The sequence below is a fragment of the Rhinoraja longicauda genome, unplaced genomic scaffold (genome assembly GCF_053455715.1).
Source record: "Rhinoraja longicauda isolate Sanriku21f unplaced genomic scaffold, sRhiLon1.1 Scf001723, whole genome shotgun sequence".
Classification (NCBI taxonomy): domain Eukaryota; kingdom Metazoa; phylum Chordata; class Chondrichthyes; order Rajiformes; family Arhynchobatidae; genus Rhinoraja; species Rhinoraja longicauda.
In genome coordinates this window covers 13223-22306 of record NW_027602938.1, presented here as the reverse complement: position 1 = coordinate 22306, position 9084 = coordinate 13223, and the positions used below count along the sequence as shown (strand labels likewise).

At 51.8% G+C, this 9084-nt stretch overlaps 1 long non-coding RNA gene across 1 annotated transcript; it reads left to right on the top strand.

Moving 5' to 3' along the window:
* Positions 1-1719: 1719 nt before the first annotated feature.
* On the top strand, positions 1720-5039 carry LOC144591752 (uncharacterized). Its single transcript, XR_013547008.1, has 3 exons — positions 1720-1873; positions 2824-2942; positions 4909-5039. It is a non-coding gene; the product is annotated as an uncharacterized LOC144591752 (long non-coding RNA).
* Positions 5040-9084: the final 4045 nt, after the last annotated feature.

Here is a 9084-nt window from a genome sequence, read left to right as displayed (position 1 = left end):
TACAGGCTTTCCACATCCATGGTAAAGAGTATCGCATCGGGTGGTATGCTAAGGGAGTTGACTATTCGAGTGAAGTGGTAGGTGTCTTTAATGTAGCTGGGGTGTTGCTGTGCCAGTGGATTGAGATAGTGGTCAATGTATTCTGCTACCCCGTAGGATTCGCTACTGCAGTCTGACACAATGGGCCTACCTGGAGGTATTTCTCCAGGCACCGTCCACGTGTCTGGGTTTTTGTGTATCTTTGGGAGCATGTAGAATTTCCTCGCCCTGGCTTGTGCTCCTGTTAGGTAATCTACTTGTTTCTGTCGGATGTATCCTGACATCCTAAGCTCCTCCAAGATTTCCCCTATTTCCTCTTGTGTTTTTCTATATATAGGCTCATCTAACTTGGTGTAGTGTTCTACCTTGTTCAGTTGTCTGTGCGCCTCGAACAGGTACTGTTGTCTGTCCATGATGACGATACTGCTCCCCTTGTCTGCTGGTTTGATCACTATCTCATTGTTGTCCCTCAGTTCTGCCATGGCCTCCCTCTCTTTTCTGGTGAGATTGGGCCTATCCTTTGTCATGGGCATGTCCCTGATGGCAGATGCTGTTTCTGTCATGAATTCTGTGATCTCTCTAGGGACCTGGTCCTCATCTGGGGTCCATCCTGTGCGTGGGGTGAAGGGTAATCTTTCCCCCGACTCCACGTCACAAAAGTGGTGTATTAACATGATGGCTCGATAGAATCTAAACAGGTCCCCCTGTACTTGTTCTTTGTGCGATTTTGGAGTAGGGACGAAGGTGAGGCCCCTGTTCAATACTCTCTCTTGGATTTTGGTGAGGGTGAATGTCTGGGAAAGGTTGATGATGGTTTTACTTAATTGTAGGCCCTGCCTCTCTTGGCATGGTGTCCCCATTAGTTTAAAGACTTCATCCACTCTCGGATCATGGCTCGGGCCGTGTTCTCTGTCCAGTGAATGTGATCTGGGCCTACTCTGAACTGGCCGGGAGGGAGAGCGGGTATGTGCCTCTTGGTCTGTATGTGGTCGTTGAGCTGCCTGAGTGTTGCCTGCTCTGGTGCTGGGAGAGACTGGCTGAAGTTGATGACCGGGACCCATATGCTAGCATTAGGGAATTTACGACTGGCCATCTTTACTAGTGCTTGGAGTTGTTTGATGGCCGTCAGTGGTCTTTGTGTCCGATTATTGATGCCCATTGAAAGAACCACTTTCTGAGTTTCTGGGCATTCCCCTAATTTCTCGAGGATGGCAGTGCCATGTATAAATTTGGCTCCTGGATAGCTGTCCAATTGTGTGTTGTCGTTGGGACATTTTGGGATCCTAGAAATGTTGGAATCTCCAATTATTAAAACGGGCTTACTGGGCTGGAGTTTCCAGGTTACATTCTTCTGTTTTGAATTGGGATGCCTAGTTACTTCAGCCTGTCTCTGCCTGTTATTTACCGGACCTCCCTGTGTGTGCTGCTGGAAGTCGTCCTGTGAGTCCCTCACTGTGTCGGTGGTCGGGGCCGTGGGGACCCTATGCTGTTGTGTGCAGGTCCTGCGTGCTGGTCTCTCCCTGGGTGATGGGACCCTGTGTGTGGATGTGGAAGGAGCCGGTGGGGGAGAGGGAACTGTCGGGCGGGAGGGAACTGTCGGGGGGGACAAGGTTGCCTGTTGCAACGGGGCAGTGACGTCATTTCCGGGCTGAGGCCCTGCAGGCTGCGCGTTCGATTCGGTCTCACTCCGGGAAGGTCTCCGCTGTACCCGTGGTCTACGGGGCAACTGGGCGTGAGTGTCGGGGCCCCGGTGGATCGGGGCTGACGTGCTGGGTGATTCGGTGCTCGGGCAACATGTCCAGTCCTCTGATCGGACCGCGCTGTCCCACTGGAGGTGGGCCTGGGGGTCGAGTGGCGGGGAGCCGGCCTGCGCCAGGAGGTCCAGCCGCCGCAACACTACGATCTCGGGGCTGATGGGTGGGCGCACCGGGGTGGTGGGGGGAGTAATGTCGGGGTTGCGGGGAGCAGGAGCGGGTCGGGGCGCCGTCCGGGCGGTCGTCCATTCGGCCTGGGGTCGGTCGATCCGGCTCTCCTGCGAAACAGCAAACAACGCCTGCGGTATGTGTACCGCAACATTGGAAGTTGCGGCGGTGTGCCTGCGGGGCTGGGGCTCCCGCAGGCTGCCTCTCTGTCTCAGTCCCGTCTCTGAGGTTAGGCCCAAGACTCGTTCTCTCAAATCCTCAATTCGGATTTTAAATTTATCCCCCAAATTTTTCTTGTTCCAAATTAAGGCTTTGGCGACCGCCTCCTGGACCCGATTGGTCGGTTCGCCCTCCAGGTACACTTTGTCCAGATCATACAAGCTGTTTTGGTAATGTTCAACCAAAATTTGTCGTGTTTGTTCTGCCCAGGTGTCAGCATTAGAGGCCAATTTTTGTAATGTTGCCTGGGTGGGATTAGCCGGTTTTATAAAGTGTGTCAATATCCTCGCCTGTCTCCTGATACCTCTAGGAGGTTGGCTCTGCTCTTGCAGAACCCTCAGATGGTGTAGAGTCTGGGCCATTTTATAAATTACTCGAACAGCGACTGCAAAGGAATCCCTCGGTCTCGATTGATTCCTGTGCTGGTCGAGATTCCCCTTGTTAAACTCTGCCCCCCCTAACATCTGCATGCTATTACTCATTTCTGGTTTGGTTAGTACAGTGTGGAGAAAACTTATACTGTAATAAACTGTACTGTAATGCTAGTGCAGTAAACTATAAACATCAATTCTTTACATCAATTATTTCTAGCTGCGTAAGGTTAACACCAAAGTGCTCACCAAGTCTTTGGTTTTCTTTCCAGCTTGCGGGGACCGCTTGCCGAACTCTTCCCGACTGGGCAACGACTTTTCCAGTTTCGCTATCGCTGTAGCTTCATCAGGGAAAGAGATCTACTTCTGGTCGGTGTGTGGTTTATAAAGGGTGGGTTGAAAGTACCTCCCTTTCTGGGTTTATTCCTCCCATGTGTTGTCTTAGGACCGGTCACTTTGGTTGGGACTGCTGATGTCATACCTATTCTTTGCCTCAATTCGTCGGTCCACTTCTTTGTGTTCTTTGGTTGTGTTCCTGGCCTCCTGCTTTTTGATCTGCTGTTAATGTTTTCTGCATTCCTCTGGCCTCCTGTCTATTATCATGTTCTGCAATCTTTGTTGTGAGTGAGTGTGCTTTGCAAACCCATACCTGGTCTGTGGCCATTGTGTGATGGGGGGGGGGGGGGTTTGTGGCTGAGGTGGGAGTGGGCATCGTGTTGTGAGTGTGTAAGGGTCCTATCGCTCCCTTCAATAGTCCATCTTTTCTGGGGGAGCTAGCTGTGTTCCAGGTGTGATGGGGGGTCTCTGGGTCTAAGGGGTCCTCTGATGCAGGTTGAATCATCTATTTACAAAGGTTTAAGATCCTCTTTTGGGGGTCTTTTGGGTTGTTTGGGGAGGGCCTATGCAACCCGATGTTACGGTTAGTTTCTGGGGGTGGGGGTTATAGCCTATCCTTGTTGAGTTGAGGGTAGGTGCCAAGGGTCTTTTTGGGACTGTTTGGGGTGATCCAGTGCAGTCCGCTGTTAGGGTTAGGTTTGTGGGGTGGGCACAGGGGCCATCTCTGGCGTGAGGATGGAGGGTGCCGCCTAACTTGCTGCGGTTTGAGGGTGGGTGCCTAGGGTTTTTTGGGGACTGTTTGGGGTGGTCTGGTGTAGTCTGGTGTTAGGGTTAGGTTTATGGGTGGGGAAGGGAGCATAGGGACCCCCTCTGGGGTGAGGGTGGAGGGTATGATCTATCCTTGTGAGGTAGGGGTATAGGTGTCAAGGGTCTTTTGGGTTGTTTGGGGTGATCTGGGATGAGGGTGGGGGGGTATTGCCATTTTTGTTGGGGTGAGTGTTGAGAGTTGTAATAGTTGAGGGTAGGTGCCAAGGGTCTTTTGGGGACTGTTTGGGGTGATCCAGTGCAGTCCGCTGTTAGGGTTAGGTTTGGGGGGTGGGCACAGGGGCCATCTCTGGCGTGAGGATGGAGGGTGCCGCCTAACTTGCTGCGGTTTGAGGGTGGGTGCCTAGGGTTTTTTTGGGGACTGTTTGGGGTAGTCTGGTGTTAGGGTTAGGTTTATTAGTGGGGAAGGGAGCATAGGGAACCCCTCTGGGGTGAGGGTGGAGGGTATCATCTCTCCTTGTGAGGTAGGGGTATAGGTGTCAAGGGTCTTTTGGGTTGTTTGGGGTGATCTGGGATGAGGGTGGGGGGTATTGCCATTCTTGTTGGGGTGAGTGTTGAGAGTTGTAATCATATTATAATCCTTTCTCCTTGTAATCTTATCTGAAACAGCATCCCCAGCTTGCAGAGATGGTAACTTTAGTTGTGTATTAATGTCCCTTCATGCTGTGACTGCCCTCTCCTGTCCAACCATATGTTTGCATCCTGCCTGTTTGGAGGGATGTATAAGTCTGTGCCTGTAATTATTCTTGTCAACGCTATTTAGGTTGGTATCTTAATACCATATTTCCCCGTGGATTAGGTTTCCCCCTCCTGACTCTTTGAATCTTTTGTGTGGCCGGCCACTCCTGCGATTTTGATTTGCCCGGGTGATGAGGCCCGTGTCACTGCATAGGTTAGGTTGTGATTTGTCGGACAGTAGGCCAAAATGCCCTCTGGCGCTTAATGATCTCCCCCTGGAGATTCCTTTTCGCCATATACTGCCACTTTAGTCTGGCCCACGGTCTCATCACCCTTGTCCAAATCTGTTCGCCTTTTAACTTGCCCTTCTGTCGATTTTTAGGAGTCAGTCAGGTTCCACCCTAAGTTTGAGTTTATGCTAGGTTCAGGCCATTGGGTTCTTTCGTCTGTAACGCTTTGATCCATAGCCTCTCTGCCCTCTTCCTACGCCCGGTTGACCAATTTACATTTGTTTCCAGACCCATGATCTCAAGGGACTGGACCCCGTGCTGTTGGAAGTGTCTGCTAATGGGGACGGACTGGTCTCCCCTCGTGATGTTGCTGATGTGTCCTGTCAGTCTGACTCTGAGGCTGTTGCCTGTTTCGCCAATGTACAGTAAGTGGCACTGCTTACATTTAATTGCATACACTACATTCTTTTGCTCGCAGGTTATTCTCTGTGCTATCTGCTTTCTCTTTCCCGTCACAGTGTTCTCTATGTTTTTGGCTATTGTCAAGTGAATGCAGGCCCTACATTGCCTTTGACCGCAGCCTGAGCTCGTTTGGAGGCTAGTACTGACCAAGATATCCTTCAGGTTTTTAGCCCTCTTGAACGCTGACATTGCTTTGTATCCCTGCAGTGTGACAAATCCTCTTTGGAATTGTTCAAAGCGGCCCTTGACTATTTTGTGGGCCTGGACGGCCATGCTACCGTACCCTGTTATTAGTGGCAAGTTGCGTGTCAAGCCTGGCCTGGGTCTGGGTCCTTGCGTGCCTTTTAGGAAGTCTGCCTTAATGTGTCTTAATCTACGTCTGCAGTACCCCCTCTGCCTGAGAGCGGTGAAAAGGGTGGTGGTGGCCTGGGCAAAGTCCTCCTCCCTGGTGCATATCCGGTGAAAGCGTGTCAGTTGTGACTTGACAATACCCCTAAAGGTGTGTTTTGGGTGGTGGCTCGTGGTGTGTAAAAGGGTGTGGGTGTCTGTGGGTTTGAAAAAGACTTTGGTGGCTAGTTTTTGGACTTGGTCGTCAGCTGACGGTAGTTTAAAGACTGTAGTGTCGAGGAAGTCTACCCTCTCCCTGCTTGTCAAAGCTTTAATTTTGATGGAAGGGTGGTGGGCATTAAGTATGTCGATGAACCCCTCTAACTCCCCTTCTGAGTGTGTCCACACTCCCCAGATGTCATCTAAGAACCTGTAGTAGCACATGGGGCGCTTGGGGCATTTCAGGAAGGCCGACTCTTCCCACTCTGCCATGTATATGTTGGCATAAGCCGGGGCAAACTTCTTCCCCATTGCTGTCCCTTTAACTTGTAGGTAGAACTCCCCGTTAAATTCAAAATCGTTCTTTGTCAATCCCAGGTAAAGTAATTTGACTAAGGCCCTGTCTGTCTCTATGTTTGTGTACAGGCTTTCCACATCCATGGTAAAGAGTATCGCATCGGGTGGTATGCTAAGGGAGTTGACTATTCGAGTGAAGTGGTAGGTGTCTTTAATGTAGCTGGGGTGTTGCTGTGCCAGTGGATTGAGATAGTGGTCAATGTATTCTGCTACCCCGTAGGATTCGCTACTGCAGTCTGACACAATGGGCCTACCTGGAGGTATTTCTCCAGGCACCGTCCACGTGTCTGGGTTTTTGTGTATCTTTGGGAGCATGTAGAATTTCCTCGCCCTGGGTTGTGCTCCTGTTAGGTATTCTACTTGTTTCTGTCGGATGTATCCTGACGTCCTAAGCTCCTCCAAGATTTCCCCTATTTCCTCTTGTGTTTCTCTATATATAGGCTCATCTAACTTGGTGTAGTGTTCTACCTTGTTCAGTTGTCTGTGCGCCTCGAACAGGTACTGTTGTCTGTCCATGATGACGATACTGCTCCCCTTGTCTGCTGGTTTGATCACTATCTCATTGTTGTCCCTCAGTTCTGCCATGGCCTCCCTCTCTTTTCTGGTGAGATTGGGCCTATCCTTTGTCATGGGCATGTCCCTGATGGCAGATGCTGTTTCTGTCATGAATTCTGTGATCTCTCTAGGGACCTGGTCCTCATCTGGGGTCCATCCTGTGCGTGGGGTGAAGGGTAATCTTTCCCCCGACTCCACGTCACAAAAGTGGTGTATTAACATGATGGCTCGATAGAATCTAAACAGGTCCCCCTGTACTTGTTCTTTGTGCGATTTTGGAGTAGGGACGAAGGTGAGGCCCCTGTTCAATACTCTCTCTTGGATTTTGGTGAGGGTGAATGTCTGGGAAAGGTTGATGATGGTTTTACCTAATTGTAGGCCCTGCCTCTCTTGGCATGGTGTCCCCATTAGTTTAAAGACTTCATCCACTCTCGGATCATGGCTCGGGCCGTGTTCTCTGTCCATTGAATGTGATCTGGGCCTACTCTGAACTGGCCGGGAGGGAGAGCGGGTATGTGCCTCTTGGTCTGTATGTGGTCGTTGAGCTGCCTGAGTGTTGCCTGCTCTGGTGCTGGGAGAGACTGGCTGAAGTTGATGACCGGGACCCATATGCTAGCATTAGGGAATTTACGACTGGCCATCTTTACTAGTGCTTGGAGTTGTTTGATGGCCGTCAGTGGTCTTTGTGTCCGATTATTGATGCCCATTGAAAGAACCACTTTCTGAGTTTCTGGGCATTCCCCTAATTTCTCGAGGATGGCAGTGCCATGTATAAATTTGGCTCCTGGATAGCTGTCCAATTGTGTGTTGTCGTTGGGACATTTTGGGATCCTAGAAATGTTGGAATCTCCAATTATTAAAACGTGCTTACTGGGCTGGAGTTTCCAGGTTACATTCTTCTGTTTTGAATTGGGATGCCTAGTTACTTCAGCCTGTCTCTGCCTGTTATTTACCGGACCTCCCTGTGTGCGCTGCTGGAAGTCGTCCTGTGAGTCCCTCACTGTGTCGGTGGTCGGGGCCGTGGGGACCCTATGCTGTTGTGTGCAGGTCCTGCGTGCTGGTCTCTCCCTGGGTGATGGGACCCTGTGTGTGGATGTGGAAGGAGCCGGTGGGGGAGAGGGAACTGTCGGGCGGGAGGGAACTGTCGGGGGGGACAAGGTTGCCTGTTGCAACGGGGCAGTGACGTCATTTCCGGGCTGAGGCCCTGCAGGCTGCGCGTTCGATTCGGTCTCACTCCGGGAAGGTCTCCGCTGTACCCGTGGTCTACGGGGCAACTGGGCGTGAGTGTCGGGGCCCCGGTGGATCGGGGCTGACGTGCTGGGTGATTCGGTGCTCGGGCAACATGTCCAGTCCTCTGATCGGACCGCGCTGTCCCACTGGAGGTGGGCCTGGGGGTCGAGTGGCGGGGAGCCGGCCTGCGCCAGGAGGTCCAGCCGCCGCAACACTACGATCTCGGGGCTGATGGGTGGGCGCACCGGGGTGGTGGGGGGAGTAATGTCGGGGCTGCGGGGAGCAGGAGCGGGTCGGGGCGCCGTCCGGGCGGTCGTCCATTCGGCCTGGGGTCGGTCGATCCGGCTCTCCTGCGAAACAGCAAACAACGCCTGCGGTATGTGTACCGCAACATTGGAAGTTGCGGCGGTGTGCCTGCGGGGCTGGGGCTCCCGCAGGCTGCCTCTCTGTCTCAGTCCCGTCTCTGAGGTTAGGCCCAAGACTCGTTCTCTCAAATCCTCAATTCGGATTTTAAATTTATCCCCCAAATTTTTCTTGTTCCAAATTAAGGCTTTGGCGACCGCCTCCTGGACCCGATTGGTCGGTTCGCCCTCCAGGTACACTTTGTCCAGATCATACAAGCTGTTTTGGTAATGTTCAACCAAAATTTGTCGTGTTTGTTCTGCCCAGGTGTCAGCATTAGAGGCCAATTTTTGTAATGCTGCCTGGGTGGGATTAGCCGGTTAGGGTTAGGGTTAGGGTTAGGGTTAGGGTTAGGGTTAGGGTCAGGGTCAGGGTCAGGGTCAGGGTCAGGGTCAGGGTCAGGGTCAGGGTTAGGTTGTGATTTGTCGGACAGTAGGCCAAAATGCCCTCTGGCGCTTAATGATCTCCCCCTGGAGATTCCTTTTCGCCATATACTGCCACTTTAGTCTGGCCCACGGTCTCATCACCCTTGTCCAAATCTGTTCGCCTTTTAACTTGCCCTTCTGTCGATTTTTAGGAGTCAGTCAGGTTCCACCCTAAGTTTGAGTTTATGCTAGGTTCAGGCCATTGGGTTCTTTTGTCTGTAACGCTTTGATCCATAGCCTCTCTGCCCTCTTCCTACGCCCGGTTGACCAATTTACATTTGTTTCCAGACCCATGATCTCAAGGGACTGGACCCCGTGCTGTTGGAAGTGTCTGCTAATGGGGACGGACTGGTCTCCCCTCGTGATGTTGCTGATGTGTCCTGTCAGTCTGACTCTGAGGCTGTTGCCTGTTTCGCCAATGTACAGTAAGTGGCACTGCTTACATTTAATTGCATACACTACATTCTTTTGCTCGCAGGTTATTCTC